The sequence below is a fragment of the Balaenoptera borealis genome (assembly GCF_965194805.1).
Source record: "Balaenoptera borealis genome assembly, chromosome: 19".
Taxonomy (NCBI): domain Eukaryota; kingdom Metazoa; phylum Chordata; class Mammalia; order Artiodactyla; family Balaenopteridae; genus Balaenoptera; species Balaenoptera borealis.
In genome coordinates, this window is record NC_138878.1 from 68288395 (window position 1) to 68296707 (window position 8313).

General features: G+C 47.8%; 1 protein-coding gene across 2 annotated transcripts in view; it reads right to left on the reverse strand.

Moving 5' to 3' along the window:
• The window catches only part of LOC309617261 (zinc finger protein 550-like), a 148315-nt gene extending 144361 nt beyond the window's left edge, over positions 1-3954 (reverse strand). The window contains exons 1-2 of one of the 2 annotated variants that reach the window (XR_014237869.1): positions 3200-3954; positions 2084-2320 (exon numbers count right to left, since the gene is read on the reverse strand). The gene's annotated coding sequence lies outside the window, so the exon portion shown is untranslated. The remainder of the gene's footprint in view (positions 1-2083; positions 2321-3199) is intronic. The other variant, XR_014237870.1, reaches the window with a different exon arrangement.
• Positions 3955-8313: the final 4359 nt, after the last annotated feature.

Below are 8313 nucleotides of genomic sequence, written 5' to 3' on the forward strand. Positions count from 1 at the left end.
TGGCACGCAGGATATTCATTGCAGCATGCGGGATCTTTTCATTGCGGTGCATGGGCTCTTAGTTGCGCAGGCTTCTCTAGTTGTGGCCCATGGCTCCAGAGCGCGCGGGCTCAGTAGTTGAGGTGCATGGGCTTAGTTGCCCTGCGGCATGTGGGATCTTAGTTCCCTGACCAGGGATTGAACCTGCATCCTTTGCATTGGAAGGCAGATTCTTAACCACTGGACCACCAGGGCATTCCCTATATTGGCAATTTCTTTTCTCTTTCTTTTTTAAATTAATTTATTAAATTTATTTTTGGCTGCGCTGGGTCTTGTGGCTGTGCGCAGGCTTTTCTCTAGTTGCAGCGAGTGGGGGCTACTCTTCTTTGCGGTGGCTTTTCTTGTTGCTGAGCACACACAGGCTTTAGGCATGAGGGTTTCAGTAGTTGCAGCATATGGGCTCAGTAGTTGCGGCATGTGGGCCCTAGAGCACATGGGCTTCAGTAGTTGCAGGGTGTGGGCTCAGTAGTTGTGGCACATGGGCTTAGTTGCTCCACCACATGTGGGATCTTCCCAGACCAGGGATCGAACCCGTGTCCCCTGCATTGGCAGGCAGATTTTTAACCATTGGACCACCAGGGAAGTCCTATTGGCATTTTCTTAAGCAGTACTTCAGGGAAAATTTATCCCACATTTAACACTTATAGAAAAAATGTGTCAAATCAAGGAACTCAGATTCCACCTCAGAAACTAGGAAAAGAAAAAAGAAATCCAGAGAAAGCAGAAGAAATTAATATGAAATCAAATATGAATGCCCTACAACTACTGAGCCTGCGCTGTAGGGCCTGCATGCTGCAACTACTGAAGCCCACGCACCTAGAGCCCATGCTCCAAAACAAAGAGAAGCCACCACAACGAAGAGTAGCCCCCGCTCGCCACAACTAGAGAAAGCCTGCGCTCAGCAACAAAGACCCAACGCAGCCAAAAATAAAATTTATTAAAAAAAATAACAAAAATAAAATAAAATTAACAAAACAACAACAAAAAACAACCCAATCGAGAAATGGACAAAATGGGAATTCCCTGGCAGTCCATAGATGGCCAACAGACACATGAAAAGATGCTCAACATCACTAATTATTAGAGAAATGCAAATGAAAACTACAATGAGGTACCACGTCACACCGGTCAGAATGGCCATCATCAAGAAGTCTACAGATAATACATGCTGGAGAGGGTGTGGAGAAAAGGGAACCCTCCTACACTGTTGGTGGGAATTAAATTGGTGCAGCCACTGTGGAGAACAGTATGGAGGTTCCTTAAAAAACTAAAAATAGAGTTGCCATATGATCCAGCAATCCCACTCCTGGGCATACATCTGGAGAAAACTCTAATTGGAAAAGATAGTGAACTGCTATGTTCATAGCAGCACTATATACAATCACCAGGGCATGGAACCAACCCAACTGTCCATCTATAGATGAATGGATAAAGATGTATATAAGTTAGGAGTATGGGATTAACAGATACACACTGCTATATATAAATAGGTAAACAATAGGATTTACTGTATAGCATAGGGAACCATATTCAGTATCCAGTAATAACTTGGCAATGGAAAAGAATCTGAAAGAGAATATATGTTCTACATATATAATTTTGTAAAATATGTATATTTTACATATTTTTTCATATTTTGATAGATGTACTGCAAAGCGATTTAGTACACCAGAAACTAACACAACATTGTAAATCAACTATATGACCATAAAAAACATTGTTTAAGAAAATACACATACCAAACAAAAGTATTATAATAGACAAAAAAATTTTTCTTTTTTACGAGATCCTCAGTAAGTGAAAGGAGAGCCCAGTCTACAAGCATGAGATAGGAATCTACTAAAGAATAAACTATTAGGCTGTTTCTTGGGGTGGAACTATCAGAGTCTGACTTAGGATGAAAAGGGCTTTGAGCCAGGGTTGCCAGTTCAGGATGTGTAGTGAATTCCATCAGTGGCCTCACTCTATCCATGTGCTCCCCATCTCCTCCAATGCTGCCACCCCAGCCCTCCCTACAGAGAGAAGGTGCCCACCGACTCCTCACCTGTTCCACCTTGCCCTTGCTGCCAATGTCCTGAGCTCCGCTTCCTGCCATGGTCTTCACGGGATAACCCCCATCCAGGCCAGAAGAACTCCGTATGGGTGGGGGAATCTTGTGTGATGGGGCCGCCAAGAACACCTCAGTGGGCCGTACCAGCCACTGCAGGTCTGGGCTGGTCCGGATGGCAGTCACCCTTGGGATGAGGTTGGCACTGGAGCCGGCCAGGTCTGTGCACACGTCCTAGAAGGAAACAGAAGGGGAAAGCTGAGGGGACCAAGCAGGTTCTGGATACAGGTGGGGTGAGAGGGAGGAGAAACTGTCCTGGACTGCTCATCTCTTTTTATATGCCCCTCATCCTGGATGGAAGGTCTCCCCCTTTCCTCGCAAGAATTCTGTCCCCTCATCCTGGATGGAAGGTCTCCCCCTTTCCTCGCAAGAATTCTGTCCCCTCATCCTGGATGGAAGGTCTCCCCCTTTCCTCCCAAGAATTCTGTCCCCTCATCCTGGATGGAAGGTCTCCCCCTTTCCTCCCAAGAATTCTGTCCCCTCATCCTGGATGGAAGGTCTCCCCCTTTCCTCCCAAGAATTCTGTCCCCTCATCCTGGATGGAAGGTCTCCCTCTTTCCTCCCAAGAATTCTGTCCCCTCATCCTGGATGGAAGGTCTTCCCCTTTCCTCGCAAGAATTCTGTCCCTTCATCCTGGATGGAAGGTCTCCCATTTCCTCCCAAGAATTCTGCCGCGCACTGCCTTTCTCCTCCATCCTGCGACTGCGTTCCCATGATTCCCTCGGCATCACCGGCTCGAAAGGGGGTTCTTATAAATGTACCCGACTTCTGTACTGACGCAGGAGCCCCTCCAGAGTCTCCCGAGTGAACTCGCTTTTTATCGGTGAACCGCCTTACACACCCGCCCGCTTCCCCTCCTCCCCGCGCCTCCTGCCTGCTCCAGGCTGCCAGCGGAGGGAGGGCGCCCACTTTCTGCCGCCTCCCCGGGGAGCCGGGCTCCTGTGAGCGAGTCTCTGCTTGGCACGCTTTTGCTCGGCTCCCGCCGGACACAAGCCACAGCGCGCGGGCCGGGGCGCTCCGAAAGAGCCGGCGCGGAAAAGGGACCATTCTTACCGGGACAAGCGTGCGCGCTCTTCCAGCAAGTCCAGGCCTCCCAGGACCGGGATGCTCCGGCCAGGGCAGCCTCCCTCCCCGGCGAAGGAGGGACGCCGAACCGCGAGTCCCGCGAGCCCAGCCTTCCTGCGCATGGTCGGGAGAGCCAGTGCCGGAGGACTCGGTCAGGGAGTGACAGCAGGAGGAACTGTCCGCGGCCCTGAAAGCGATGCAGCAGCGGGAGGACACCACGCGGTAGCACGCCACGCGGTAGCGGGCGTTGAAGCGTGGCGTGCATTGAAGCCGGAAGAATTCAGGCTGGTGGTAGGGTGGGGCTGGAGTGGGGCCGGGGCGGGGCGCGGTCCCTGCCCATCAGGCCGGCGGCTGGGTCCCCGCCTGAGGAGCTAGCAGCCCAGAGGTGGTGAGCACCCGGCACCGCCTCCACTCTTTATAACCGTGTTTAGGACTGAGCCCTTATGTCACGGGGGTAAACCATCACGGCGCCGGAGGGGTGGCGCGCGGGCCTGGACACATCTGCGGCCTCTTTGCCGCCCTCGCTTCTCTCGCAGCCCCTGCCGCCCGTCTGCCTGTGTTCCTCTATCATAGGAGCATTTAAGTAATGGGGTGTTAGGGTCCCGTGCAGCCCCCAAATTGAGCGACTTCGGGGATGACCTCCCCCAAGAAGGCAAGGAACGTCCGTGAAGCCTGCTGACGTAGACCTCCTTTGGGCATTACCTAATTTGGGGGAGGAGCAGGCGGGAGCCGCTCCTGGGTACAGCCCACCAGGAGATTCAGGGCGGGGCAGGCGGGGCGGGCGGGGCCGCGCAGAGCGCCCGGGATACTCGCACGTGTTCAAGGCGGACCCTTGTGCCCCGGGTGGGGTGGGGGCGCCTTTATGCCTGTGTAAGGAGAGAGCCGGAACAATTCTGGGTCTCATGTATAGAAGAAACAAGTCCATGACTGCAAGGGGATAAGCCGCGGTCCCGGAAGGAAAGCGCCCCAACCCCCATTTCCGATGTTAGTCCTAATTCAGTGCGAACGGTGGAAGCAGACCCTCACCCCCTCGCCCCAAGCCCCCGGGCCCGAGCAATACTAGGATTGTCACTGCGTTTGGAAGCAGAAAGTCGGAGGGGGTCCAAAATAAGAATAGGATAATCGACTTCCCATGCTGGGTTTTGTTTTGTTAAACTTTTTAAATGGAAACGGCGCATTTATTATTATTTTTCTCGGCCTATGTGAGGATATTAGTGTTACTGTCAAATTCCGGCAGAATTTTCGGAAGCTGCATGCAAGGATGTCTGACCAGATCGTTAGCCTCGTTCTGAGCTGGGGCTCCGGAGACGCGTGGAGGGGGCACGTTTTGTGGACAAGATTGTCAGCTCCGGGGAACCGGGTGGGGTGAGCTTCTTGGGGGAGCGCAAGTCCGAGCTGGGGAAGTGAGAGAGGTTCGTTTCTCCAGGGCGCTAGGCTGACTGACTGGGAGCCCCCAGCGGGTGATTTTCCAGCGCGGACTTGGGGCGCTGGAAGGACCATGCACAGCACAGCCCAGGGCGGAGAACACTCTCACACACACACACACCCCAAATCCAGAATATGGCAAATTCTGATGGGCAAACGACTGAGCAACTTCAACAAATGAATGGCCCAAGAATTTAAAAAAATGAAGTGATATCTATAAGTGAATTGAGACTTCCCAGATACATCTACTAAAAGTCATATAGATCCATTTTGGATCTGACTGCCTTAAAGAACGAACATATTTTTGGGAAAATTGAAAAAGAAACTGAACACTGAAAAAATACATATTTTAAAAAATTTATTTGTTTATTTTTGGCTGCATTGGGTCTTCGTTGCTGTGTGCTGGCTTTCTCTAGTTGCAAAGAGCATGGGCTTCTCATTACGGTGGCATCTCTTGTTGCTGAGCATGGGCTCTAGGCACGTGGGCTTCAGTAGTTGTGGCACACGGGCTCAGTAGTTGTGGCTTGCGGGCTCTGGAGCGCAGGCTCAGTAGTTGTGGTGCATGGGCTTAGTTGCTCTGCTGCATGTGGGATCTTCCCGGACCAGGGATAGAACCCATGTCCCCTGCATTAGCAGGCGGATTCTTAACCACTGCGCCACCAGGAAAGTCCCAAAAATATATTTTTAACACCTCAAAATTTTGTCTGAAAAAGTTATTAGGATTATGAAAGAGTCCTTACGTTTTGGAAGTACATTCTGAGGAGATTAGGCATTGAATGACAAGATGTTGGGATTATAAGTACCACAACCCAGTTATATGCGTGAGAACAGGTGAAACAAGAATGGCCATGAGTTGATCAATAATGATGGGGTTGGGGCTTCCCTGGTGGTGAAGTGGTTAAGAATCCGCCTGCCAATGCAGGGGACACGGGTTGGAGCCCTGGTCTGGGAAGATCCCACATGCCGCGGAGCAACTAAGCCCATGCGCCACAACTACTGTGCTTGAGTTCTAGAGCCTGCAAGCCACAACTACTGAAGCCCACGTGCCACAACTACTGAAACGCAAGCACTTAGAGCCTGTGCTCCGCAATAAGAGAAGCCACTGCAATGAGAAGCCTACACACCGCAACAAAGAGTAGCCCCCGCTCGCCACAACTAGAGAAAGCCCGCGTGCAGCAAAAAAGACCCAATGCAGCCAAAAATAAATAAATAAAACTAATTAATTAATTAATTAATTAATTTTAAAAAGTTGTCATTTCCAAATTATTTTACTATGTTTTACTCATATATATTCCTGAGGTTATTTGTGACCACTCCATCAGCATGGTGGAAATACATTATAATACTGTGCTACTGCACACTTTTCCCAAATCCATGTTTAGTGCCATCCTTTTGGCAACTTGAAATTGGCCAGGGTGGGCATAGATACACCAGAGAAACTGACAAACTCTACAAAATGGGCCTTGTTTATTTGAATGGCTAGACTTACAAAAGTGGTGGAGAATATGTTAAGAAGGTAGACAACGCTTGAAAGTATATAGCCCCTGGGAGTGTTACACTCCCAGAATAGCACCAAACAATTGAGAAAATATTCTGATAGTATTCAAAAATAATACTTCCTTTTAGTAGAGATGACACATCACTGCTGAGGAATGAGTGAAGTTCCAACACCTGTCTTTGTTAGACATATGTCTTTTATTTATTAATGGAAAAGGAAACATCAGCCAACATCCATTTCAAAATAAGCAACTGGTAGTAACAGTCGTTAAAGAAGACATACAAGTGGCAAATAAACAGGAAAAAAATGCTGGACATCATGAAACATCAGAGAACTGCAATTAAAATCACAGTGAGATGCTATTACATCCCTGTTAAAACAGCTAAAATTAAACAGACTGACAATACCGAGGATTGGCAGGATGTGGAGGAATAGGAGCTCTCATATACTGTTGGTGGGAACACAGAAGGGTCCAACCAGTTTAGATCACAATTTGGCCGTTTGTTAAATATTGAAACATTCACATACTCTGAAGTAGTGGCACAAGAGAATTAAAACACATATTCATATAAAGAACTGTATGCCTATGTTCATTGCAGCTTTATTTCTAACAACACCAAACTGGAAACAACCCAATTGCCCATTAGCAGATGGATGGATAAACACATCATAGCATATCCATAGACAAGAATACTACTCAACGGTAAAAAAATGAACTATTCATACAAGCAACATTGATGAATTTCAAAATAATTAGGCAGTACGAAAAATATCAACAACAAAAAAAGAGCAAACACTTTTATACTTCAAGTAAAGTTCTAGACAATGCAAACTAATTTATTGTTGAAGGCAGTAAATCACTGGACTCCTGTAGGCTTGGGAAGGGCAACGACAGATTGTAAAGGGGCATGAGGTAAATCATGGTTATGTTCATTATCGTGATTCTGATGGTTTTATTGGTTTATATATATGGCAAAATATTTCAAACTGTACACCTTAAATATGTATAGGTTATTGCATGTCAATTATGCCTCAATAAAGTTTCTAAAAAAAATGGTTCAAAATAAAAAAATCTGGACCTCCCACTCTTTCTGGAAACCAGAAGGTTTAACAACTCAATATTGACTCCACTCTATTTTTTCCCATTCCTGGGGAAGGGCAGCCCTGAATCAGTGCTGGAAATATGGGCAAGCAATGGAGGCCATTGCAGTCTGGGACAACAGGACCACTGGCTGGACCACAAAAGACACGTCCCTGGACAACAGGATCTCCATTCTCTGTTCTCATTTCCCTGCCTTTACAGCAACGGACTTGAGTTGACCAGCCCAGAAAGACAACGAGAACACAAAACCTTTAGATTATTTGCTGACAATGAATTCAGCTATAGGAGGTACACAGCCTTTGGAGGATCTGTGATTCCTCACAGCCATAGTCACTGGAAGATTTATGGATGCACATTAGAAGAGGCACACTCCATTTAATTTGCTGCATGCTCTTCCACTGACTATTAATCCCACCCAGGATTTCACTACCAAGTATGGTTGAAACCCGGCTCCTGTAGTCTGAGGAGGGATACCAGTCCACAGAATTATGAACATCAGGACACTTGGTTCCTTTGTAGAACCTGGTGAAAAGCTTCCCCTCAACAGTGCTGGGCATTATAGTACACCCTCTGGGAATATGAGACAAAGTCATGGCGGTCCCAAAGGCCGTGGAGCTTGCCAAAATAAGTGACCCCTCCTCAGGGTAACCTGTGGTCATACATTATGTAGGCTTCCAGGTCCCAAATTAGGACCACAAAGCATTATTTTAGTTCCTAGGAGGTCTTGGGAAGCAATGCAAATTAGGCCAAAACTGGAATGAAAACTATTCTGTCATTATACTGTCCCTGCTGAGGCACAAGAGGCTGAGGGCCCATCCCTTCGTACAAACAGGCCAATTCTGTTTTCCACCCCCCCCCCACAGTGAATACAACCCCCAAGATTAAAGGTAGATTAAACAATAAGACCTTTATTGCTGCACAAACCAGAGCAATGGGGGGGGGAGGAGGGGAGGCAATTACCAGTTGGTGACTTTGAGGCAGGAAAATCAACCACAAATGTCATGTGAAACCAACAATTTTGATGAAGGGTCAGATTCATACTTAATCAATTGGAAATAGGAAAATATAAGGGCACAG